The 26,034-nt window shown below is 41.4% G+C and overlaps 1 long non-coding RNA gene across 1 annotated transcript; it reads left to right on the top strand.

Annotated features, from left to right (window-relative positions):
• The first annotated feature begins 1,511 nt into the window (after window positions 1-1,511).
• LOC116408075 lies at window positions 1,512-26,034 on the top strand. The gene is made up of 5 exons (XR_004220720.1): window positions 1,512-1,823; window positions 2,441-2,540; window positions 13,080-13,134; window positions 24,403-24,438; window positions 25,854-26,034. It is a non-coding gene; the product is annotated as an uncharacterized LOC116408075 (long non-coding RNA).

The following is a 26,034-nucleotide window of genomic DNA, read 5'->3' as shown; positions in this document are numbered from 1 at the left end:
ATCAATCTTCATTGAGTCTGTTAATACATATTGATTTGGTAAAAGCTGTAAAATTATACAGCCAATTTTGCATTAAAATAAATGTTTCAGTTTTAATAATCGTACATTTTTGCCTCCCCTATGTCTATCTGTAAAACTAGTGTTGGCCAAGTCATCGGCAAGAAATGCTTGGATATGGAAAGGGATAGTATTTCCCTCCATGATTCATTGCTTTGTGAGTGTCTTTTAATCTAGCTCATTGCTGTCCAACTGGCGGCCATCGACCCCCCTCTGTGTGGCCCCCCACCTGTCTGGCTGCTTTGATGGTTTACCTTTGTGTAAGCTTTAAATGGTATCAGTATATGGCACACACAGACAGCATAGGGTATGCATAGTATGGCACATTGGCAGCATAGGGCAGGGAGGGTATGGAACACACAGGCAGCATAGGGTAGGTAGAGTATTTCAGACACAGGCAGCTAAGGGCAGGCAGAGTATGGCACACACAGGCAGCATAGGGCAGGGAGGGTATGGAACACACAGGCAGCATAGGGCAGGTAGAGTATGGCACACACAGGCAGCATAGGGCAGGCAGAGTATGGCACACACAGGCAGCTAAGGGCAGGCAGAGTATGGCACACACAGGCAGCATAGGGCAGGCAGAGTATGGCACACACAGGCAGCTAAGGGCAGGCAGAATATGGCACACACAGGTAGGGCAGGTAGAGTATGGCACACACAGGCAGCATAGGGCAGGCAGAGTATGGCACACATAGGCAGCTAAGGGCAGGCAGAGTATGGCAAACACAGGCAGCATAGGACAGGCAGAGTATGGCACACACAGGCAGCATAGGGCAGGCAGAGTATGGCACACACAGGCAGCATAAGGGAGGCAGTGAGAGGTGAACCTGGCAGGGGTTTGTTCTGGGAGTTTGTTAGCAGTTGGAAATAGCCATTAAATGGTCCCTAAGGTGTGTAATTATGTGCTGGGGGTTGCTGTGCTATCCACAGGGGAGGAGAAGGCATATGGATTTAAGGGTGTGTCTTTATATGACATAATATAATTCTTTCATGTATGAATAACTGTTGATATGCCCGTAGTGAGGACCAAGCACTTGGGTTTTTGCTGCACTACAACCATTGTGATAAAATGGGTGTGGTTCAAAAAAGGGGAGTAGTCAAAACTGGCTTCCATTAGCGGCCCTCCACCATGTATGCTAGAGAAATTCCGGCCCTCGGCACCGCAGAAGTTGGACAGCACTGATCTAGCTTATAGTTCTTTCTCCTCCTATAGTGGCTCCAGCTAGAGAATGTGAAATCAGGGGATATTCATATAAAGGTGGAACTTATCAAGCTTCTTTTACACCTTGCCAAGCTGGAAAAGGTTACAGGGCTTATTTATTCTGCAAGTGCAGTGATCAAGTGAGTCATGATTTTTTCCCACAATGCAGCACTTTCCCTAGAATTCCGGCATCATTAAGGATGCAAATGGGAAATTCTCTTGAAGCAATTGTGCTGCAACTGCAAAATAGATGCAACTACATGTGTGCTTCATCACAAATCTGGCACAATTGCACCGAATATGACTGTATAACTGTAAGCTTACTGTATCCACAGGATTCCCAGTGCAAGGTCTTCTGGTCATGTGCCAATACTTGTAAGAACCTGTAAAACAATGAAACCTATGGCAAATCTCGACCTCCACTTGACATGTGATTAGAAGAAGCTGAATGTATCCATGGGATTCCCAGAGCAAAGGTCTTCAGGTTATGTGCCAGTACCTGTAGGTACCCAGAAAACAAGGAAACTTACTGCAACTCCTTACCAGATCCTTTACTCGACATGTAAGGGGATAAGTCTTTGAATTCACAGGATTCTTGAAAAAGTAACTTAAAGCATGTTCACCACATGAATGCAATCTTACAGATTTGTGAGTATGTTACAGCTTGTTAAACTGGTAGTTCCTTACTGTGGCAGTGCTTTCCAATATTATCCATGCCATGTTCCAGTTAACTTCTTCTTTGACATTTGAGGGTCAAATTATTATAACACAAAGAGAGGACCTGTGTATGCTGAGCGCTGTAAAAAGGTGGACAGCCCTGCTGTGAGCTTGTATTACTACCAATGAACTACTCCAAGAATTGCCCGGTGAAGCCAAACCCCCATATGTAATAAAAAGCACAAAGTTTACCAAAAAGCAGTAACCCATAGGAACCAATGGGATGCTTGCTTTTAAACACATAACTAGTAAATACTACTTGTTTGGTTGCTGTAGCTGATAAGAAATGTAGCAAACTTTGCTCCTGATATTACATAACCGCTTTAGAGATTTTTATAGACAAACCATCTGCTTGTTTAAACAGAATGTTGGCTATTTATGTATATATGTGCATGCATTTACTTTTAGGAACATATTTATGACCCAAGTATGAAATATTTTCAAAATTTCAATTTTTTCTAGTTTGTACTGCCTATGATGAGGAACCAAAAGCACCGACATCAGTGTCAAGAAGAAAGATCCAACAGTTTACCATCCTCCAAATAAAAATTCTCATAACCAGGTAAATAGACCCAAATTCCTCTTAATGAACACAAACTTAAAAAAGCCCAAAGTACATTGACCTGCAGACTAGTCAGTCAACAGAAAAACTGATCTACACAGATGGCAATTACCAAACCTTGCAACGAATATTCGGCACAGCTTGCATTAACACAAATAGCCGGAAAGTTTATTCAACAATAGCTGTACTGAAATAGAAAATTTGCAGCAGAAAAGCTGACCATCACCCTATCACAAGGGAAACAACATTAAAGAATTTACTGAGCTTAAAGGCCTACAATACTCTAAAATCGGCCAACATATTCAGTAGTGCTGTATATTAAATGCCATCTACATTGAACATACAGATGACATACAGAAAACTAATAACCAATACAAAATGTACTGAGGACCCTGCCCAAAGAAACTTACCGACATTGCATAGAGAAATACCTTTGATGCCATTGCTATATGGAATGGCTCGCTGCAAAAAATTTTGTGGGCCATTTAATATTTCCTGGGACACAAAAGCACACCCCTCTAGTGGCTATTTAACAAGCACTAGTGCCCCTAGGAATGCTGTACTCTGCCCCTGATTGAAAATCTGGCTCTCGGTGCAGAAAGCAACATCAGAGGGCACAGGTCAGCCTTTAGTGCAGTATGGACAGGGCCCTGTTTTGACCTGTGTCCCCTACTGCTCTTTAACTTGTCTAAATAATGTGCAAGCTAGGGGCGGTGGAGGACATAGTGCTATAATCATTTGGTAATTGGTAGGTTTTGGAGCTCTGGAATGGATGCAGAGACCTGCCGCTATTTCTGAAGAACAGAAAAAACAGTTTTGCACACTTTAGTACCCTATAAAGTTCTTGTAATTCAGGAAAACATGGGGTGCCAGGTTACTCTCTGGTCAAGCACCCTTTAGTTGTGACATTGCTCCACAGTCAATCAGGCCGCTTCAGCAAATCAGCGTTTCCCAGCTAATTTTGTACCTTGATGCTGACACCAGCCACTGGGTATTTGCTGGATCAGGTGAAATGGCAGGATTCCGCCAGAAAGCAGAGGGTGCCAGAACCCATAGCCCTACACTCCTTATGTGAATTATGAAATTGGAAAAATGTATGTGTTTCTATGTTATCTGTGCTGATAGGATGTAAAGGTCCTTGGCCTTGTTTGCACCTAACTACCTTTTGCCATTTGTTTAATGTTTGATCTGGTCACATCAGTCTGTACGATTACCGTGGAAACAGAGAAACCATTTAAGATATGGTCAAAATTTTGGGTAAAGTGAATACTGTGTATACAATAAACCCAATTTGTAAACAGGGTTTCATTGCTTTAAGGGTAATGTCAAATAGCAATGTGTCACCATGTCTATCACCATGACTTTTCCTAGAAAAAGTTAGGAGAAAATGTGACATGAAAGCAAGAAATATAACCCAAAACAACACACACAGCCTTTCCCAGTGGCAGAAATAGATGGGGAGAGGGGATACGTTGAGAATCTCAATCTGATAATAAAAGTTTCCATACAGTAGCGTGGCTATACCACTGGCAGGACCAGGATACTGCAAGATATGGATATGAAGTGGGGGGTGGACAAACAGAATTCCATGCCTGATTGTAGCTTCTCCAGGGTCATTTTGGTGGAACCACAAACCTGTTAAGAAAAGTAGTTGGAGGTAATATCAATAAAAGTCAGGGCATAATGGGCATCTGAGGAGATTCTACCTCACTTTGGACACCAGATGCCCATAACAGGTATTATGGCAGGCAAGAAGCATAGTTAAAGTTCAGGCAGGACAGACAGTCTTAGGTCCAAGCAAGGTTCAGGGCAGATTGCAATCAGCTGAATCCATGGGAGGGGGTATAAAAAACTAAGGGTTCAACAGAATGAAAAAGGCACACAATGCACTTAGGAAATGTCACGGCACATGCATGACAGAGTCTCGGATTATTCTATGCACCTGTTCTCAACAGGAATAAGGTGGGCATGAGCACAGAAGAGAACAGCACATTGGGCCACCTGCCTCTCACATGGCTTGTATACACACTTTTAAATGTGTTTTCAAGTTACACTGCTGGGCACAAGTATGATTTATAGCAGAAATTGCCTCTTCCCCATATCAAGTACACAGGGCATGATAATTCTGACCCTAATTTATGTCCGCAGCAGTATGGCCATTGGTTAGGGAGCGACCTTGGTTTGTATGAAAAAAAAATTAAAATAAACAACCTCTCCATGCGCATTGTTCTCTTATACATGAGCTTCCAGTAATAATTGTTTCCATTTAAGCATTTCTACAAATGGTAAAACTAATACTTTAGGGGGCGTGGCTTGCCACCGAGGGAAATGGCCGCTTGACTCGAGAGCTCCGCAGGTCAGAGAAAGGCAAAGCCCTGTAACAAAGAGTAAACCATGGGGAAAGCAAATAAAAGCAGAGGCGACACGGAGAGAACTTCGGCAAGAAAGCAACTGCCGACACAACAAGAACTAGCACCACTATTTGTCCGTAAAAAAGCTGACCGCGCGCTCCCCAAGATGGCGCCAACAGGCGCGGACAGGGAGAGCTGCGCAGAGGAAGCACGCGACACCTCAGACCAAGATAGCGAAGGTGAGGAAGAACCAAATATACAAACTTACCTGGCGAACCTCCCTTCTCGAACAGAACTGAAAACGATGCTCCAGGATATGGCTGCGTCGCTAAAAGAGGAACTGCAAGACATCAAAAAAGATATGCTCACCATTGCAACCCGCACCGATGACATTGAAACTAACCAAAATAAACTTCTACAAAATGAAAAAGTGCTACATACTAAACTAAGCACACAATCACAGGTGATGGCAGAAATGCAAAGGCAACTGGAGGACCTGGAGAACCGAGGCAGACGGAACAATATCAGGGTAAGAGGCCTACCGGAATCTATCAAAACGGAGGAAATCCTCCCCTCTCTGCTACAAATATTTAACAAACTCTTATCCAGGGCCCCAGAGACAGAAATTGAAATTGAAAGGGCTCACAGAGTCCAAAAGCCCAAAGCAGCACCCCTAAATGCCCCTAGGGATGTGCTGTGCTGTCTTAACAGCTTCAGACTTAAGGAAGAAATCCTTCTTAAAGCTAAGGACCTGAGCAATATAACCTTTGAAGAAAATACCATAAAACTATTTCAAGACGTATCAAGATCTACCTTAATGAAAAGAAAAGCTCTAAAACCAGTAACAGATGCACTCAGGGAAAAAAATATCCCATACAGATGGGGATTCCCCTTTGCTGGCTGCTGGCCTCTATAGACGGAAATCAAGCAGCGATACGAACGCCAGACGACACCAAGATTTTTCTACAAAAGCTGCAACTCCCAACAATGCACCTACCGGGATGGGCACATGAGACTAACCAGAACCAGCAGATGGACTTTGAATTACAAGGCGCCTGGACACCGACGCGCACCCCAAGAAGAATACCAAGAACCCCGCGACCTATGAGCTCCAGAGAAAGACTCCGCTCACCAAAAGAGGGGCTCATCTGAACCCCCCCCCCTCTGCCACCACGACTTTCTACAAAATACCCAGGACTACTGACCGGGTAGTATATTTTGATTAAAACTACAAAAGTGTTATGACGAACTGTTGAAACTCGGTTTACTCAGTTATGTTAAAAATGTTTAAAAATGTTGACACACTTTATTATTAGCCCAGGTAACACCCCACTTTTTATAGTGCTTAAGTGTTACAGGGCGGGCCTGAGACCCAGGACACACAGTTAAGTAAAACATGGCAATGTTCCCCCAGGTTGACAATCACAACCCCCCAAGAAAAATGGCCATACGTATAATATCCCAAAGGTGGAAAGCTACTATAACACCTTTTGGAATGGCTATAAGGGAATATACAGTTACACAGTTTAACTCCCAGTTCAATTCCCTCTCTCCCCATACCCCATCCCCTAAAAGGGCAACAACGAGTAGTACAATATCTAAACCGACACCAAAAGATACCAGGTGTAAAGGTTTAAATATAAAGAGAAAAAAACTAAATACAAAAACTTTATGGAGTGTAAAATAATAAGTTATAATGTAAACGGCCTTAACGAGCCGGTCAAAAGGTCACAAATCCTAGGAGAATGTAAAAGACTTGGAGCACAGCTGGTCTTGCTCCAAGAGACTCACTTCCAGGAAAACAAAATACCCCATTTTAAAAACAAATACTTCCCAACAGTTTTTGCCAGTAACAACCCACACAAAAAAAGCTGTGGGGTAATGACATTAGTCCACAAAGACCTACCTTTGGTCATACAAGATCAAAAAAAGGATGATGAAGGGAGATTCATAATTATTAAGGGTAAATTGGTAAACACTACAGTTACAATAGCCAATGTCTATGCCCCCAACACGAACCAAGTGCGCGCTCCCCAAGATGGCGCCAACAGGCGCGGACAGGGAGAGCTGCGCAGAGGAAGCACGCGACACCTCAGACCAAGATAGCGAAGGTGAGGAAGAACCAAATATACAAACTTACCTGGCGAACCTCCCTTCTCGAACAGAACTGAAAACGATGCTCCAGGATATGGCTGCGTCGCTAAAAGAGGAACTGCAAGACATCAAAAAAGATATGCTCACCATTGCAACCCGCACCGATGACATTGAAACTAACCAAAATAAACTTCTACAAAATGAAAAAGTGCTACATACTAAACTAAGCACACAATCACAGGTGATGGCAGAAATGCAAAGGCAACTGGAGGACCTGGAGAACCGAGGCAGACGGAACAATATCAGGGTAAGAGGCCTACCGGAATCTATCAAAACGGAGGAAATCCTCCCCTCTCTGCTACAAATATTTAACAAACTCTTATCCAGGGCCCCAGAGACAGAAATTGAAATTGAAAGGGCTCACAGAGTCCAAAAGCCCAAAGCAGCACCCCTAAATGCCCCTAGGGATGTGCTGTGCTGTCTTAACAGCTTCAGACTTAAGGAAGAAATCCTTCTTAAAGCTAAGGACCTGAGCAATATAACCTTTGAAGAAAATACCATAAAACTATTTCAAGACGTATCAAGATCTACCTTAATGAAAAGAAAAGCTCTAAAACCAGTAACAGATGCACTCAGGGAAAAAAATATCCCATACAGATGGGGATTCCCCTTTGCTGGCTGCTGGCCTCTATAGACGGAAATCAAGCAGCGATACGAACGCCAGACGACACCAAGATTTTTCTACAAAAGCTGCAACTCCCAACAATGCACCTACCGGGATGGGCACATGAGACTAACCAGAACCAGCAGATGGACTTTGAATTACAAGGCGCCTGGACACCGACGCGCACCCCAAGAAGAATACCAAGAACCCCGCGACCTATGAGCTCCAGAGAAAGACTCCGCTCACCAAAAGAGGGGCTCATCTGAACCCCCCCCCCTCTGCCACCACGACTTTCTACAAAATACCCAGGACTACTGACCGGGTAGTATATTTTGATTAAAACTACAAAAGTGTTATGACGAACTGTTGAAACTCGGTTTACTCAGTTATGTTAAAAATGTTTAAAAATGTTGACACACTTTATTATTAGCCCAGGTAACACCCCACTTTTTATAGTGCTTAAGTGTTACAGGGCGGGCCTGAGACCCAGGACACACAGTTAAGTAAAACATGGCAATGTTCCCCCAGGTTGACAATCACAACCCCCCAAGAAAAATGGCCATACGTATAATATCCCAAAGGTGGAAAGCTACTATAACACCTTTTGGAATGGCTATAAGGGAATATACAGTTACACAGTTTAACTCCCAGTTCAATTCCCTCTCTCCCCATACCCCATCCCCTAAAAGGGCAACAACGAGTAGTACAATATCTAAACCGACACCAAAAGATACCAGGTGTAAAGGTTTAAATATAAAGAGAAAAAAACTAAATACAAAAACTTTATGGAGTGTAAAATAATAAGTTATAATGTAAACGGCCTTAACGAGCCGGTCAAAAGGTCACAAATCCTAGGAGAATGTAAAAGACTTGGAGCACAGCTGGTCTTGCTCCAAGAGACTCACTTCCAGGAAAACAAAATACCCCATTTTAAAAACAAATACTTCCCAACAGTTTTTGCCAGTAACAACCCACACAAAAAAAGCTGTGGGGTAATGACATTAGTCCACAAAGACCTACCTTTGGTCATACAAGATCAAAAAAAGGATGATGAAGGGAGATTCATAATTATTAAGGGTAAATTGGTAAACACTACAGTTACAATAGCCAATGTCTATGCCCCCAACACGAACCAAGTTCAATATATATGCAAGTTCTTAGCTATTCTAGAAACATTTGCAGAAGGTATCATATACTTAGGAGGAGACCTTAATGTACCACTAAACCCTTTGGTTGATACTTCCAACAAAAAAAGTAACATACCTTACAAGGGACTAAAGAAAATTAAAAAATCTCTAACCAACCTACAACTGGTGGATACTTGGAGGGGCATAAACGCAAACAGTATTGACTACTCACATTACTCAAAAACTCACTCAGGCTATTCTAGGATTGACTACATATTCACCTCTCAAAAATGGCTCCATCTATGCTATGCAGCAAAAATCACACAATGTACCCTCTCAGATCACTCACCAGTTGTGGTTGGTTTCAAAATCCCCAACTCCACTAAACCAGAATTTAACTGGAAACTGAACAACATGGTACTGCTGAATAACAAAACAAAAGACCAAATAAAAACTATGATAAAAGAATTTTTTATAGAAAACAACTTACCCGGTACAAAGTCAACGATGCTATGGGAAGCACACAAATGTGTACTAAGGGGCCAACTAATTGCCCTATGCACCAAACTTAAAAAAGAAAGAGAGACCCAAATCAAAACATTACTAGCAGAAATAGGGAAACTAGAACAAACCCATAAACAAACAATAGCAATCAACACGCTCAATCAACTAGAAAAAACAAGAACTCAATTGAAAGCCTTACTGGATCAATACTCCTATAAGGCTTACCTATGCTGCAAACAAAAAACATACGAACTAGGTGACAAAAGCACCAAACACTTTGCCAGTATCCTAAAAAGAATACAACCGAAATCATATATACCCAACATCAAAAATAAAAACCAAACCCTCTGTCACACCACTCCCCAAATAGCACAATGTTTCCAACAATTCTATCAAGAATTATACAACCTCCAAAAACCAAAAGACCCTGTCCCCTATCAAATAGCCATTGCAAAATTCATCCAAGAAGCTAACCTACCTACAATCTCCAAAGAGCAACAGCAATGGATAGACGAACCTTTCACTACCAAAGAAATACTAGATACTATACATTCCATCCCGACAAACAAGAGCCCAGGCCCAGATGGATATAACTCCCTTTACTACAAAGTTTATTCCAATGAACTTATTCCCTACATGTCACAATATTTTAATGATATCAATAAAGAAAACAATTTCCCGGCACAGGAAAAGAAGCCAAAGAAGCCCACATCACCGTAATACCCAAACCAGGAAAAGACCCCCAATTATGTGCAAGCTACAGGCCCATATCATTAATTAATGTCGATATCAAAATATATGCAAAAATTATAGCAAATAGGATAAAAACAGTGTTAGCCCAAATAGTACACCCAGACCAGGCTGGCTTTGTACCGGGTAGGGAGGGGAAGGACAATACTTACAAAATTATATCTCTCATTCACTTTGCCAAAAAGAGACAAATACCTGCAATGATTTTAACGACAGACGCGGAAAAAGCTTTTGACAGGGTCTCCTGGCCCTTCCTAAGACAGACACTGGCTGGAATTGGATTGGGGGAAATAACCATCAACAGAATCATGGCACTATACCAAGAACCTACAGCCCGCGTTAGAGTAAATGGCTCACTCTCACCACAGATTCATATACACAATGGAACCAGACAGGGGTGCCCCCTCTCCCCGCTCCTTTTTGTGTTAGTGATGGAAACCTTACTAGCACACATAAGGGGAAACCCTGACATCTCAGGCATTATAACAGGCAAAAGGGAACATAAGATAGCAGCATTCGCAGACGACCTATTATTAGTCATTACAAAACCCAACATAACGCTACCGAATGTAATGCAGCTGCTCCTACAATTTGGCAAAGTATCAAACTTCAAGGTAAATGTAAGCAAGTCAGAAGCCATAAATATCAATCTCCCAACCTCAACAAAAACTAGACTAGAACAGAATTTCCCATTCCAGTGGTCCCCCAACAAGATTAAATATTTAGGAATATTGCTAACACCCGACCTCTCCAAGCTATACCAAGCTAATTTTGTCCCATTAATAGACAAGGTGGACAAACAACTGAAAAGGTGGAAAACGCTAGGCCTATCATGGTTTGGGAAAATACAGGCAATTAAAATGTCTATAATGCCACAAATCCTCTACTATCTCCAAACCATACCTATTAAGATCCCTAAAATATTTTTCCAATCAATTAAGAGAACAATATCCAATTTCATTTGGGGAGACAAAACCCCCAGACTCAAATACGAAACCCTAATTCTCCCCAAAAGCAAAGGAGGACTATCAGTCCCAGACACTTACCGGTACTACGCATCGATCCACCTGGTGCGAACCCTCCACTGGTACCTGCAAAGTAAGGAGAAAATATGGGTGAAAACCGAACAAGCACTGTACAAAATCCCACTAAGCAACCTACTATGGGCCCAACCCACAAATATACCCAAGGAAACGTTATCACACCCTGCTATAGCGGCAACACTAGAAATTTGGAACAAACACAGACAACAACTTATCACAACAACACCCTTCCCCAAATTCCAAACACTGATAGCAAACCCAGAATTCCCCCCCCAGCTTAGACACTAGGGCCTTTGCAAGATGGGGAACTTATAAGGAAAGAGAAACCAGGTTAACTGATTTTTATAAAAAAGGGAAAATCATAAATCTGGCAAGCATTCAAAAAATTTGGGGACCCCACCCCAGAGACGCATGGTGCTACAACCAACTACATCATTACCTAAACAAATTTAAAGGAACACCACCTAGTAACCAAACAACTACATGGGAAAGTTTGATAGAAACCCAGAAACTACCTACAAGACCGTTGTCTTATACATACCAATTTCTGCTGATAAACTATAATACCCCCCAGCAGGGCTATTTTGATGCCTGGGAAAAAGAACTAAACATAAACATCCCCCCAAAACATAGAGAAAAAATAATAACAAATATCCACAAATCCTCCAGAGCATCAAGAATACGGGAGATGCTCTTCAAAATAACCACCAGATGGTACTATGTGCCCGAGAAGCTAAATAAGATTTTCCCAAATGCTAGCAACAAATGCTGGAGATGCGACTCTGAGGTGGGGTCCTTCAAACATATATGGTTCTCATGTACAGCTTTGACACAGTTCTGGAGTAAAGTGTGTGAAACAACCAGCAATATCACTAATAGCAATATACACCCCTCCAACCTCCCCCTGCTTCTATTATACTATGACGGCAATAGCAAGGTAATTGTAAAAGATAAATTGACACTCCACTTACTGCATGCAGCAAAAGCATTAATCCCCAAAAAGTGGAAATCAATAAACCCCCCTACAGTAAAGGAATGGATCACTCTAGTAGAAGAAACTAGGAAACTAGAAGAAATCACAGCCTTGCTGCATAATAAGATCCAACAGTATCATAGTACTTGGAACCCCTGGATAAATTTGCTAAAGTAAGATAATACTACTATAATAGGACAAAATCCTAGGAACAAGAACCTACATATCAACAGGTGACCTAAGATGTATTGAATATGCAATGTATTTTACTATCTTTGTATAACAAAACTCGCTGTTAACCCTGTCAAAACATAATGGACAATGAATACTGTAACTTTTGCCGAACCCCCCCCCCCCCCCTTTTTATCTTCTGTACCCCTCCCCCCCCCCCTTTTTTCTCTTCTGTACCCCCCCCCCCTCCTTGAATGAAAAATCAATAAAAGAAAGATTTTGAAAAAAAAACTAATACTTTAAGTATATCTTGTTCTGATTGCAGTTTCCCCTTTTTGTTACAGGAAAATGCGTTAATAACTGTGACCAGCAGATGCTGCACTTGAGCTGATATGCCACATTTTTACAGTAGTACAAAGCCCTATAAAGTGAATATTCAGAACACATCACTATATCATAATAACTGTAGCAAGTGACATCTGCTTCAACTTGTGTCCCCCAATCATTTCATTTTCATTGGTTATTATTTTGTGGCCAGTCTGGAAGCCATTAACTCTCTCTCCATAAAAGGACTCTGTGGACAAATTAACTCTTGATCACAAGAGCTTACAATCTCATGGAAAAAGAGGAATGCTATTTCTGCACACCAGTTGTATTCAGCTTTAGAATGTGCATTAGAAAAAATCTGTTATAACATCTACAGTACTGTATGCAAGTATCTACAGTGATCCAATACTGTAATAATACATAAATGAATGTTGTAAATACAGTATGTATTTTAATAGGATAATAAAAGAGATATATGTCATGTGTACAACCTTTCTGCTTGGGGAGTCTTGGTAATCTTTTGTTTCTTAATCAGCAGATGGAGAATGCTTATGGTTATTCACAGCACAAGATGAAGAAGCAATGCAAAGGTGAGGTCCCTTCTGTTGTCAGTATATGCTGTGAATTTGAATGACATCTTGGGGTCTGCAGACAAGAGTAGTAAGTACATTGTTTATGCTTAGATTTCTACCAGGCTTTTCTTCCAACTAGAGAAGCACGTGCCTGTGCCAAACATGCTCATATGGATATACTGTATAAATGCCCATGTGCCCAAGCCTTTAATCAATCATTATATGCATTAGCATTAGGGATACATTTATTAAAGGGCTGTCGTCTCCCACCCTCGGCTAAGGGCAGGAGTAAGGGGTCTCATAAGACCCAAAAGGGTTGATTCAGTAAGGTGCGTTAAAACGAGCGCTATTTATAGCATGTGTTAAATATTTTATCACGTCACTATTCACTAAAAGTATATTTGCGTTAATTTAGACGCGATGCTGTTTGTGTTATTTAAGTCGTGAAGACTATTTGTCACGCGTGCTAATTAACACACGTGCGCTACTTATCGCACGCACGCCATATTAGCCATACACACCATTACGTTTGTAAGACTACTTTTTTTGAAAATGACCATTTCCCTGCAAACTGGAGGCTACATTACTCTAGGGCAGGGGTGTCAAACTCAGTTGCACAGGGGGCCAAAATTCAAAACACACTTTAGGTCGCGGGCCGAACATGTACCTGTACCAGCAGCCATATTATTTCCCCATGTACCTGTGCCAGCAGCCATATTATTGCCCCATGTACCTGTGCCAGCAGCCATATTATTGCCCCATGTACCTGTGCCAGCAGCCATATTATTGCCCCATGTACCTGTGCCAGCAGCCATATTATTGCCTCGTGTACCTGCAGCCATATTATTGCCCCGTGTACCTGCAGCCATATTATTGCCCGGTGTACCTGTGCCAGCAGCCATATTATTGCCCGGTGTACCTGTGCCAGCAGCCATATTATTGCCCCGTGTACCTGTGCCAGCAGCCATATTATTGCCCGGTGTACCTGTGCCAGCAGCCATATTATTGCCCCGTGTACCTGTGCCAGCAGCCATATTATTGCCCCGTGTACCTGTGCCAGAAGCCATATTATTGCCCAGTGTACCTGTGCCAGCAGCCATATTATTGCCCCGTGTACCTGTGCCAGCAGCCATATTGCCCCGTGTACCTGTGCCAGCAGCCATATTGCCCCGTGTACCTGTGCCAGCAGCCATCATATTGCCCCCATGTACCTGTGCCAGCAGCCATCATATTGCCCCCATGTACCTGTGCCAGCAGCCATCATATTGTCCCCATGTACCTGTGCCAGCAGCCATCATATTGCCCCCATGTACCTGTGTCAGCAGCCATCATATTGCCCCCATGTACCTGTGCCAGCAGCCATCATATTGCCCCATGTACCTGTGCCAGCAGCCATCATATTGCCCCCATGTACCTGTGCCAGCAGCCATCATATTGCCCCCATGTACCTGTGCCAGCAGCCATCATATTGCCCCCATGTACCTGGGCCAGCAGCCATATTGCCCGTGTACCTGTGTCAGCCAAAATATCAAGCAAGCGCCAGAACTCCGCGCCGGTTTCTCCCGCCAGCTCTCTCTGTGTCTCTCTCTGTCCGTGAAGGCGACAGCGAATGCGTGCGCCAACCCTACGCGCATGTGTCACAGTGGGCTGGATACAATTACATGTCGGGCCGGATGTGGCCCGCGGGCCGCCAGCTTGACACATATGCTCTAGGGCCAACGCATACTTGAATAAATCACACTGCAAAGTCCATATTGTGTTGCCAAAAGCTCATGAACTGTACTTTTCTATAATTACCGGCTGCCCCAAGTAGTTGTTAATTTTTGCACAGACTAATGCGATATTTAGTCTAAGGGGCAGATTTACTAATCCACGACCGGACCGAAATCGTCCGAACTCGTTTTTTTCGCAATGATCGGTATTTTTGCGACTTTTTCGTCGCAGTCACGACTTTTCCATATGTCCCACGATTTGTTCGTCGCCGTTACGACTTTATCGTATATTTTCCACGACTTTTTCGTCGCCGTCGCGAAAAAATTGGATTGGTTTTTCCACCATTTACAATTGCTCAATACAAAGAAATCGCGCCGCCGCCGAAAAAGTCACGCAAAATACGATAAAGACGTGACTGTGACAACAAAAATTCCGCAAAATACGAAAAAAACGCAACGCCGACGGAAAAGTCGAAAATTTTTCGTTTCCGATTCGATTTTTTCCCATTCAGGGTTCGGATTCGTGGATTAGTAAATGTGCCCCTAAGTGTTTGTGAATCATGCGTTAGTATTATTTCTGCGCAAGAATTAACGCAGTGTGCTAAAATTAACACGTGCAGTTGCGCGCTATTTAACGCATGCTATATGCGACTTAACACGTGATAATACTTTAGCGAATCGCGAGTTTTTTTCGCGTCAATTTTAATGCAAAAAAGCATGCGATATGCGTTATCGCACTTATGCGTTATTGCACTGGCAAAATGTTTCTTTGGATTTTAGTTTCACACTTGTATACACACTTACTAGTAATCAGTGTGTATAGAATTAACACATGAATATTAAAAAGAAAGTATAGTAATTTGTAGAACCCTACACTCATTCACATCAATGTAATGGTCAAATGTATATTCTTCTGTACAATTATTTGACCTGTCTGGACTAGAGCCCAGGACCTTGTACTATTGGGTCTGCCCTCAGAAGGCCCTATATTGTAACCTGTTTTGTTATTTTTCCTTCCCTGTGTCTGTGCCTTTGCACTCAGCTGCAACTGTATTAGCTGCAGCTGCATGTACCAATTTTAAAGACCCTGGCCTGTGACCCAGACCCGCAACCTGCATTTTTACTTGCTGTGACCCAATACCTGACCAACAACTGCCTTATCTGTGACCCGTTGATCACCATTAAATAGGAAGTGCTGTTGTTGCAAACTGGAAGTGACATCAGAACTGGGCAGGGGAAGAAAACATATTTAAATGTTTAAAGGGGTATATCGAAAAAATAGCTAATATAAGAAATATGGGTAAGGTCCACAACCCTACCGGCAGACCCGTGACCCATCAAGCTGCATCAGAAAATCCTACCCGCTTTTTTTGCAGGCAACCTATGGGTAAGCGACCCACTGCAGGACTCTAGTTACAGGCAGTTGCCTAACTAAGTGGCCATAAAAGGGGCCTTACTCAGGGGTGTTTTCCCCTGAGTTCCCCTGCCGTGAATTTGTTATGCATTACACTGCAGGGGTAGGCAGAGAAAATGCAGCCATTTCTTCCAAGTATAGGTATGAGTATAGGACCATATTCGTTCGGGCATATGCAAGTGCCAAACACAGGCTGAGCACAACTTGATGTGTTTCACCAGCATTTGGCACTGCCATGCCCCTGAATGAGTATAGCCCCATCCAGAAGAAAGGACTAGGTATCTTCCTGCCACAGAGGAATCCTCCAAACCAAACACAGAGGGAGTTGCCTAAGTGAAGGGCAACAATGATCACATTACAGTTAAAATTGCTGGCCAGTCGCAGCTTTACAATAAGATTCATGAATTCTTGGCTAAAGTGTGATCAGCTAATCATCTTTGAAAGCATGAAAGGTTAAAGGCTTGTATAATTAGGCATAAGATCACGAAAACATCCTCATAAAAGTTAACAGAACTGTAAAGCTATGTCATTAGTTCACAAACTGGTTGTCCAGATCCCAATGACCCTAGCAACGAGGCAGCACTGGAAGTCAGAATGGAAGAAGATGAATAAGAGAAGGTCTCTGTGGAAAGGTAAGCAATAAGTGATAACAGTAACAACACAGAGAATCAGTTTGGGGTTTTTTTTGGTTGCTGTGGTTAGTGAACCTGACAACCAGAAAGCAGTTTAAACAACAAGCTGACTAGAGGCAGAATAGGCAAATCATTAAAATAAGAAAGTAAAATGAAAAATAGAGACCAATTAAAGTTGCTAAGGAAAGGTGAATTAATAACGCATTGAAAGTTCATTTTCTGATAAATTTCTTTGTAATAATTTTTGTTTCCTGGCCTTTTCAAAGGAGGCATTCAGATGTATATGTTGTAACAGAGCCAACGCAATTGAAGAGACAACACACTCACACACACAAATATACAGTATATATATGTCGAGGTTGAGGTTGTTTTCTCTGGAAAAGAGGCGCTTGCGAGGGTACATGATTACTCTGTACAAGTACATTAGAGGGGATTATAGGCAGATAGGGGGTGTTCTTTTTTCCCATAAAAACAATCAACGCACCAGAGGTCACCCCTTTAGATTAGAGGAACGGAGCTTCCATTTGAAGCAGCGTAGGTGGGTTTTTCACGGTGAGGGCAGTGAGGTTGTGGAATGCCCTTCCTAGAGATGTGGTAATGGCAGATTCTGTTAATGCCTTTAAGAGGGGCCTAGATGAGTTCTTGAACAATCAGAATATCCAAGGCTATTGTGATACTAATATCTACAGTGGTTGTATTTATAGTTTATGTATGTGAGTGTATAGATTGGTAGGTGTGGGTTAGGTGTGCTGGGTTTACTTGGATGGGTTGAACTTGATGGACACTGGTCTTTTTTCAACCCTATGTAACTATATAACTATGTAACTATATATCCAGCAACTGAGAGGTTAAAACCCAGAATTTTCCTATGCTTTTGCTTATAAAAAAAAGCATATAGACAAGTAAGCTGATATATACAGGTATAGGATTCATTATCTGCAATTATGTTATCCAGAAAGTTTTTATTTACAGGAAGGCTATCTCCCATAGACTCAATTTTAATCAACTAATTCACAAAATCCTTCAAAAAAAGATTTCCTATTTCTCTGTAACAATAATAGTTGATCCCAACTAAGATATAAGTAATCCTAATTAGAGGCAGTATTCCCCTTGTGTTTGGATTTTTCTACAGTGATAGCAAATGGTTTATATTTATTTATATACCAGACATCTGTAGGGATTTACATGTTTTTGATTTTCTGATATTTGTATCCAACCAAATTAATCAGAATTATTTGGCCCTTGGGCTATCATGGGATCATAACACAGTGCTATGTAAATCCATTGCCATGGAACTGTATTAGTGAGCCTATGCGGCCCACGGCTGACTAGTATTTTTAACCTGCCATATAGATATCTAAGTGATTTTAGTGCAGATATTTGTTCAGTATCAGTAAGCAGCCTACTTAGTCTAGATAGGCCTAGTCAGCAGCTTGTATAGACCATGTATACTTGCACCTTATATACTTGATACACTGTACCAATCTAGAGGCACAGCACTTATGGTTGCCGGCTTCTGAAGCTGTATGCAGTATAGGTATCAGATCTGTTATCTGGAAACCTGTTATCCAGAAAGCTTTGAATTACAGGAAGGCTATCTCCTATAGACTCCATTTTAAAGGAGAAGAAAGGTTGAAATCAAGGGGGGAGGAGGTATCAAAAGTTAGGCACTTCCCAGTGATTGTTCTGGGGTGCCTCAATTTCCTTTAATCAAATAATTCAAACTTTATAAATGATTTCATTTTTCTCTCTAATAATAAAGCAGTTCCTTCATACTGGGTTTAATTAATGTTTAAATAATTTTTAGTAGGCTTAAGGTACGGAGATTCAAATTAAAGAAAGATCACTTATCCTGAAAACCCCAGGTCCCAAGCATTCTGCATAGAATGCCCTATACCTATATATGCTGAAGTTCAATCAACATTCTTTACGTCAGTTTCGCCACCCCCCTCAACCCTACAGATAGCTTATTTAGACTGGCTGAAATCTTATAAATGCTGTTCATATTATTGTGTGTTTAGCTGGAAAAAGCCTGTATTTGTTTTTGAAGCAACATCTACCCCTGATCCCTGCATGACCCTTTAGCAGGTATGCTTCCTTGTCAACCACAGAAAACAAAAATATCCCAAATCTCAAGGTGTCACTTCACCCATTTAAAATGATATACTGTACATATGAAATCCACAGCCTGCATGGCTAAGAGACAATGATTTGCACTGGTTTCTGTATGGTATGTATTAAACATGTAAATTGAATGCTAACCAGCTAAAAATAGGATGTGGTTTCCATATATGGCCAGTTTTATCAGAAACAAGATAATTTGATAAAGCTGCAGGAAGCCTATGCTCAAATGTATTTGAGGTTGTTTAGGTCGGTGCTTTAAAGATTGGACTTTCTCCTACATTTGCCAAAAATGAGGGGCCACAAGCTACCTAGGAGATAACCTGCCTCATCAAGGTAAATTTTTGTCGTTACAATCCAGCTGTTCCCAGCCAATGTCTTAATCGGCTGGATTAAAATGTAAAGATCTGAAATTTCCTATTTCTGCATATTTCTTGTGAAATCATAAAGGGATATTTAAACATGGGGAAATTAATAGCCCTTAAAGCAGTAATGGTAAATTCAACAAAGAAGCTTGCTTTGTGGTTGGAGAGCTGTTCCTTAAATTCAAAATGGCCTTGGAGTGGCATTGTGACATGCTTCGGAAAGAGATTTCAGCTGGGCTTATGGTTACTAAGACCATTGATGTATGATACATGGAAGAGGCTTCACTACTACATTCTGCATATGGACTATGTCATGTTTTAAACACAGCGGAAGCTGAAGGTGCCAAGACTATGAATTGGTTCAGGTTAATGTTATTTCAGTGCTTCTGTGCTTCTATGAAAATGCATAGGGAATGGGCCCTTTAAGATCCTTCCTTCCAACATCCATACTCCACCTGCATGCACAATGATACTGGGCTCTGATTAAAACCAACTGCTACTCCGCTGACAGAGCTCCAGCCATAAAACAGCATTTCCATTTATTTTGTAACTGTTGAATGATTTCCTATTTATTTTATTACATTTGTGTATTTGTGATTTGTGTGATAGTTGCTGAATTATTTCTATGTGCACTCTCCATTCCAGTTTCAAAATAATGTACCAAATAATGTTTGCATGGATAAATATATACCCCTTATGTATCGCATATGGTGTACATGTATAAACGCACATCTTTGCATATACTTCTAGGCACATATGGTTGTGTCACCAGCAGCTCACACAAACAGCTTTGTTTGAAGAGTAATTATTTCAGGCCCATCTGCCATGGAAGGAGTTAAAGAGTCATAAATATGATTATGCCACACTGATATATGCATGGGAGCTCAGAGACCTTGTAGCTTTGCAAAGGGAAAGAAGCACACCAGTTGTGTCGGCAATGCCTTTAAATCATTTATTTGCAGTGCTGTTTTGCTCATTTCTGCAAATAAATGATTTAAAGGCATTGCCGACACAACTGGTGTGCTTCTTTCCCTTTGCAAAGCTACATGGAGAAAAGGCTTGGGAGCGGCCGTGGAAGTTAAGCACCCTCTGAGAACATGTATGTAAGTGGTGTGCTGAAGATTTTTCTTTATGTTGACTGAAGCTCAGAGACCTTCTCAGGTTATATAAAGGCCTGGACTAGGATTTAAAATGGCTCCTGGCATGTCAGGTACACAGAGGCCCAAACAGCCCCCTCCAGCCCAATAAATAGTGACTGTCTATGGCATCTTACAGCAGTCCCTTTGGCAGATTGCCAGTCCAAGCCTGGTTATGTAAGCATAAGGGAATTATACAATGCATGTGAAAATGTGGGTAGAAGGGGAACCAGGCATATACACAAATACAGGCTGTTTTTGATATTTAAAATGAAAACAAATTGGCTGCATTAATATGTCAATAGGAATCACTTTTTTTTTTTAAATAACTGATATTAATTGCATATCCATTGTAATAGTAATTGTGCTTTAATGCCTTCTTTTCTATTATTACAAACCAGTGAGCATGCATAGTTCACTAGGGAACAGGCCAACAGCATGGGTGTCCGTAGAAGATTTTTCGTGGGGGGCAAAGTCATTAAGCAAAAACAACCTGTTTTTTAAGACTAAACCTGCATATAATAACTAGGTGCCAAGTTTGTACAAAACCAATATAATCACTAAATAAAATAAAGGGCATTTTAACCCCAGACATGCCAGCATAATTATTACAGAAATGGACATATTAAATATGGACGTGTCAGTATAATGACTGTAGAAATGGCCAATGAGCACTCCAGACATTCCAGTAAGATGAATGCAGAAATGGATAGATTGAAAGTATTCCCTCACCTAAATTTGCATAATCCCAGCACCAAAGTCCTTCTTTTTTGATGCTCTCTCTTTGTCTCCCTCTGCCTGGGCCATCTTGGATTTTTTTTCGTTTAAGAAGCAGGGAGCTGAGAAGAAATGAGAACAAGCAGGGCAACATGGGACTAGGGCTGCCACATTTTTTGCATTTAATATCAGCCTGTAAAAGGGACAATATTGTGCCAATGAATTGTACTCATCTAAATTTAGAAGGAATGTGCTTTAAAAAGAAGTGTTTCAGGCTGATTTATTGAAAACTTTTCCAAAAACCCTACTAGTCCCACCCATGTGTTCCACTTCCTGCTGCCTTCTTTCCCATGCTGTGCAGAGGGGTTGGTGGCACTCAGCACACTGCACTGTAGGATAGGAACTAATCAGCAGCTAGGCTGACCTGATAGGGAACTGAAGCCTTTCTTTGCTTGTGGGACTGCAGGGCTGTGATTGGCTCTCCCCATCCTACTATGCTTCTGGCAGGGACCACCCTTCATTTGAAACACAGACAGGGACCTGAGAGGATCTATAGGGAGCTCCAATAAAGGGGGAATTTTTACAGATAGTATTCATTTTTTAGACCAAAGTGAAGAGTAGGGTTGCATAGACCAGTTGGGAAGGTAGTATTGCCAATGGAATACTGAGTGGAAATGTGATGGTTTGAGTTTGTGTTGGATTGAGTGCCATGCCCTATATGACTATAGGGTGAATAGTGGGTGTTCTCGCATTGTTAATTTGATCTCCGTAAGGGGGGAATAGTGCTACTTCTAGGGAGTTGTCTGTTCCATATAAAGGAGTGGAATATTTGATTTATCTGTTTAAGATCTTTGGGTCTGATCAGGTATGGTAGCATATAAAGGACATATAGTAATTTGAGGAAGAAGACCATTTTAAGAGATGTACAGTGGCTTGCAAAAGTATTCGGCCCCCTTGAACTTTTCCACATTTTGTCACATTACAGCCACAAACATGAATCAATTTTATTGGAATTCCACGTGAAAGACCAATACAAAGTGGTGTACACGTGAGAAGTAGAGCGAAAATCATACATGATCAAACATTTTAGAGTGCACCTGTGTGTAATCTAATGTCAGTACAAATACAGCTGCTCTGTGACGGCCTCAGAGGTTGTCTAAGAGAATATTTGGAGCAACAACACCATGAAGTCCAAAGAACACACCAGACAGGTCAGGGATAAAGTTATTGAGAAATTTAAAGCAGGCTTAGGCTACAAAAAGATTTCCAAAGCCTTGAACATCCCACGGAGCACTGTTCAAGCGATCATTCAGAAATGGAAGGAGTATGACACAACTGTAAACCTACCAAGACAAGGCCGTCCACCTAAATTCACAGGCCGAACAAGGAGATTGCTGATCAGAAATGCAGCCAAGAGGCCCATGGTGACTCTGGACGAGCTGCAGAGATCTACAGCTCAGGTGGGGGAATCTGTCCATAGGATAACTATTAGTCTTGCACTGCACAAAGTTGGCCTTTATGGAAGAGTGGCAAGAAGAAAGCCATTGTTAACAGAAAACCATAAGAAGTCCCGTTTGCAGTTTGCCACAAGGCATGTGGGGGACACAGCAAACATGTGGAAGAAGGTGCTCTGGTCAGATGAGACCAAAATGGAACTTTTTGGCCAAAATGCAAAACGCTATTTGTGGCTGAAAACTAACACTGCACATCACTCTGAACACACCATCTCCACTGTCAAATATGGTGGTGGCAGCATCATGCTCTGGGGGTGCTTCTCTTCAGCAGGGACAGGGAAGCTGGTCAGAGTTGATGGGAAGATGGATAGAGCCAAATACAGGGCAATCTTGGAAGAAAACCTCTTGGAGTCTGCAAAAGACTTGAGACTGGGGCGGAGGTTCACCTTCCAGCAGGACAACGACCCTAAACATAAAGCCAGGGCAACAATGGAATGGTTTAAAACAAAACATATCCATGTGTTAGAATGGCCCAGTCAAAGTCCAGATCTAAATCCAATTGAAAATCTGTGGCAAAATCTGAAAACTGCTGTTCACAAACGCTGTCCATCTAATCTGACTGAGCTGGAGCTGTTTTGCAAAGAAGAATGGGCAAGGATTTCAGTCTCTAGATGTGCAAAGCTGGTAGAGACATACCCTAAAAGACTGGCAGCTGTAATTGCAGCAAAAGGTGGTTCTACAAAGTATTGACTCAGGGGGCTGAATAATTACGCACACCCCACTTTGCAGTTATTTATTTGTAAAAAATGTTTGGAATCATGTATGATTTTCGTTCCACTTCTCACGTGTACACCACTTTGTATTGGTCTTTCACGTGGAATTCCAATAAAATTGATTAATGTTTGTGGCTGTAATGTGACAAAATGTGGAAAAGTTCAAGGGGGCCGAATACTTTTGCAAGCCGCTGTATATGGCCAAAGAACGTTAGTTTAAGTTTTTCCCAACTCTGGAGTTGCAGGGAATCAATTTTGTCAGTTTATATAGTTTTGTGTGTTGTTTTGGGATTTTAATGCCTAAAAATGTTTGGCATTTCAAGTACACAGGCCAATAAATAGTTACTGTCTGTGGCATCTTACAGCAGCCCCTTTGGCTTTTGCCAGAGTCCACACATTGCCAGTCCGTCCTGGCCTGGGGCCATAATGTTAGACCCAAATCTACAGCACTTAATTACTTTCCGAGACACTGTTTTTTTTCTGCTTCGAGGTCTAAGAATTGGCATCCAGTAGCCTGAACTATGATTAAACACCCATATAACCTTGGCTGTTTACTAATTTCTCACATAATATATTGTGTCATTTTAAAATTTGTGAATGTGGCACTGAGTATGGATACTGTATTTTTATATATAGGTGTAATGTATTGTGTGGGGCGGGATGTAATTATTTTTTCATGTATATACAGCAGTTACATAAATATCTTCCTTTCCCTGGAATGTTCCCAGCAGATTCATTTAAATGTTCTCTGCCTTTTATAAAGAAAAAATGATTTACACTCCCTTCTAGCAACAAATCAATTAATGGTTTGTTGAGGCCAGGGAAGTTATATATAGTAGGGAAAGTATTAACCCCTTCACAGTCGGGAGGGATATTATTGCTAGCAGGAAGGGGACTAATATTATAGTGTAAGAAAAATATAGTCCCTGGGCATTATCTAAAAATGTGCATTGATTTTCCAGGTCAACAGGAAGTGCCAGCTTCTGCTATGAGATGAGGTAAGCACCATGCTTCAGCTGAAAGGCATTCAGGGGTGGTTCTTACTCTCCCAGCAGTGTCAAAGGATGCCCTGTGCCCAATACACATACCCTATGAACCGCCCACACAGGTAAACGTTGAAGTCCAGGCAGCTTGGCAGTTTTAAAACAGGAGGCAGAGGGACCTAGTTCACCCCTAACTCTATGTACTGAATGCTCAATGGGCTTCTAATATACTGTATACTGTACATAGTATACTGTATTTTAGAGATGCCAGTGTCCAGTGCCACTGCTGTCACTGGGGGTCACTTTCACACAGTGTACATATTTGCCCTGCCTGTGTTTATATTTATAAATCTGGACAAGACCGGTGCATTTAATTTGCAAACATAATTGCGACTTTTTTATTTACAGTGCGAAAGTCTTTTAAATATGGTATATTCACAAATTGTGAATATTTATGCGCACACTCTGCGTCTGAATTATGATACAACTTTGGTGGTGGAAAAATTATCCCATGATTTTGCAAATTGTGAAATTACATTTGCAAAGTAAAAATGGTCTCTATACTCGCAAATAAAAAAACATGCAATGAGGGCCTGCTCACGCAAACTATAATCTGATTTCCAAATTTTTGTGCGCAATTCACATTTCAATGTGATTCGCAAAAAAAAACACAGACACAGCAGTGAGAGCTTTATAAATTACCCCCACTGTGTTCCGTGCTTTGGGTGCCTGTGCCCAACGCTCTTAATGTGTAATATCCAGTGGTGCAGTTACTCGCTACTCTCACTTGTACTTGGAGGCTATCAGGTTTATATCCTCGGAGCTTAGTTTTAGTATGGACACAGACTGGGCTTAATGCACACCTTGGCATTCTGCCTGCAGGCTTTTTTGATATAGGGCAATCAGTCTGTTGTTTCATTGCACTAATGTAACATCGTTGTTGGTTTGTTTGCACATTATTCTTTCCTTTTTCCCTCTTCTTGTTGACAAACAAGTTTATTAATATTTCATTAAGAATTTATTGATATCTGTTTTTTTCAGTCAAAATGTGTTAGGAAATAACATATTCCTTCAGGCTCCAAATGGACTTATTTTGCTATATCTGGAATCTGTAAATTGCAGGTAATGAAACTGTATTATATTTCAGTCAGTACTCTTTGTCCTATTAGGATCCATAATACAAAATATCTGATAATATTGAGTTATAAAGGTTTGGCTATAATGTGTTATATGCTGGGTAACATTGGTGAATAGGTATACAAGTGTTTGTTCTTCCTCTAAATGTGCAAATACATTATTACCCTGTCTACAGGTCATGCTGTAGGCACAAAATGCATTTAATGTTTTTTTAGGAACTGTGCTTTTGTGCCAATTATAAATGAATATCCGAAGCATCACTCCACCACTGCTCTGACCTTCTTTTCTTCTAGAGGTGGTGCGGGAGAACAGCAAGGCATACGTCGATTGCATTATGTATAGCAAGAGTTCTGAAGGATTTCCCAACTTTAAGGCTATTTCTTGAGGTATTCATAACTGAAAAATGTTAAGTTTGCTTGTCTTTTTCCTGTATTGTTTCTACTGAGAGTAAAATAAAGATGTTTTACCACTGTT

Source organism: Xenopus tropicalis, chromosome 10 (genome assembly GCF_000004195.4).
Source record: "Xenopus tropicalis strain Nigerian chromosome 10, UCB_Xtro_10.0, whole genome shotgun sequence".
NCBI classification, from domain to species: domain Eukaryota; kingdom Metazoa; phylum Chordata; class Amphibia; order Anura; family Pipidae; genus Xenopus; species Xenopus tropicalis.
The sequence above is the reverse complement of the archived record's forward strand: the minus strand, read 5'-3'. Positions and strand labels throughout refer to the sequence as shown.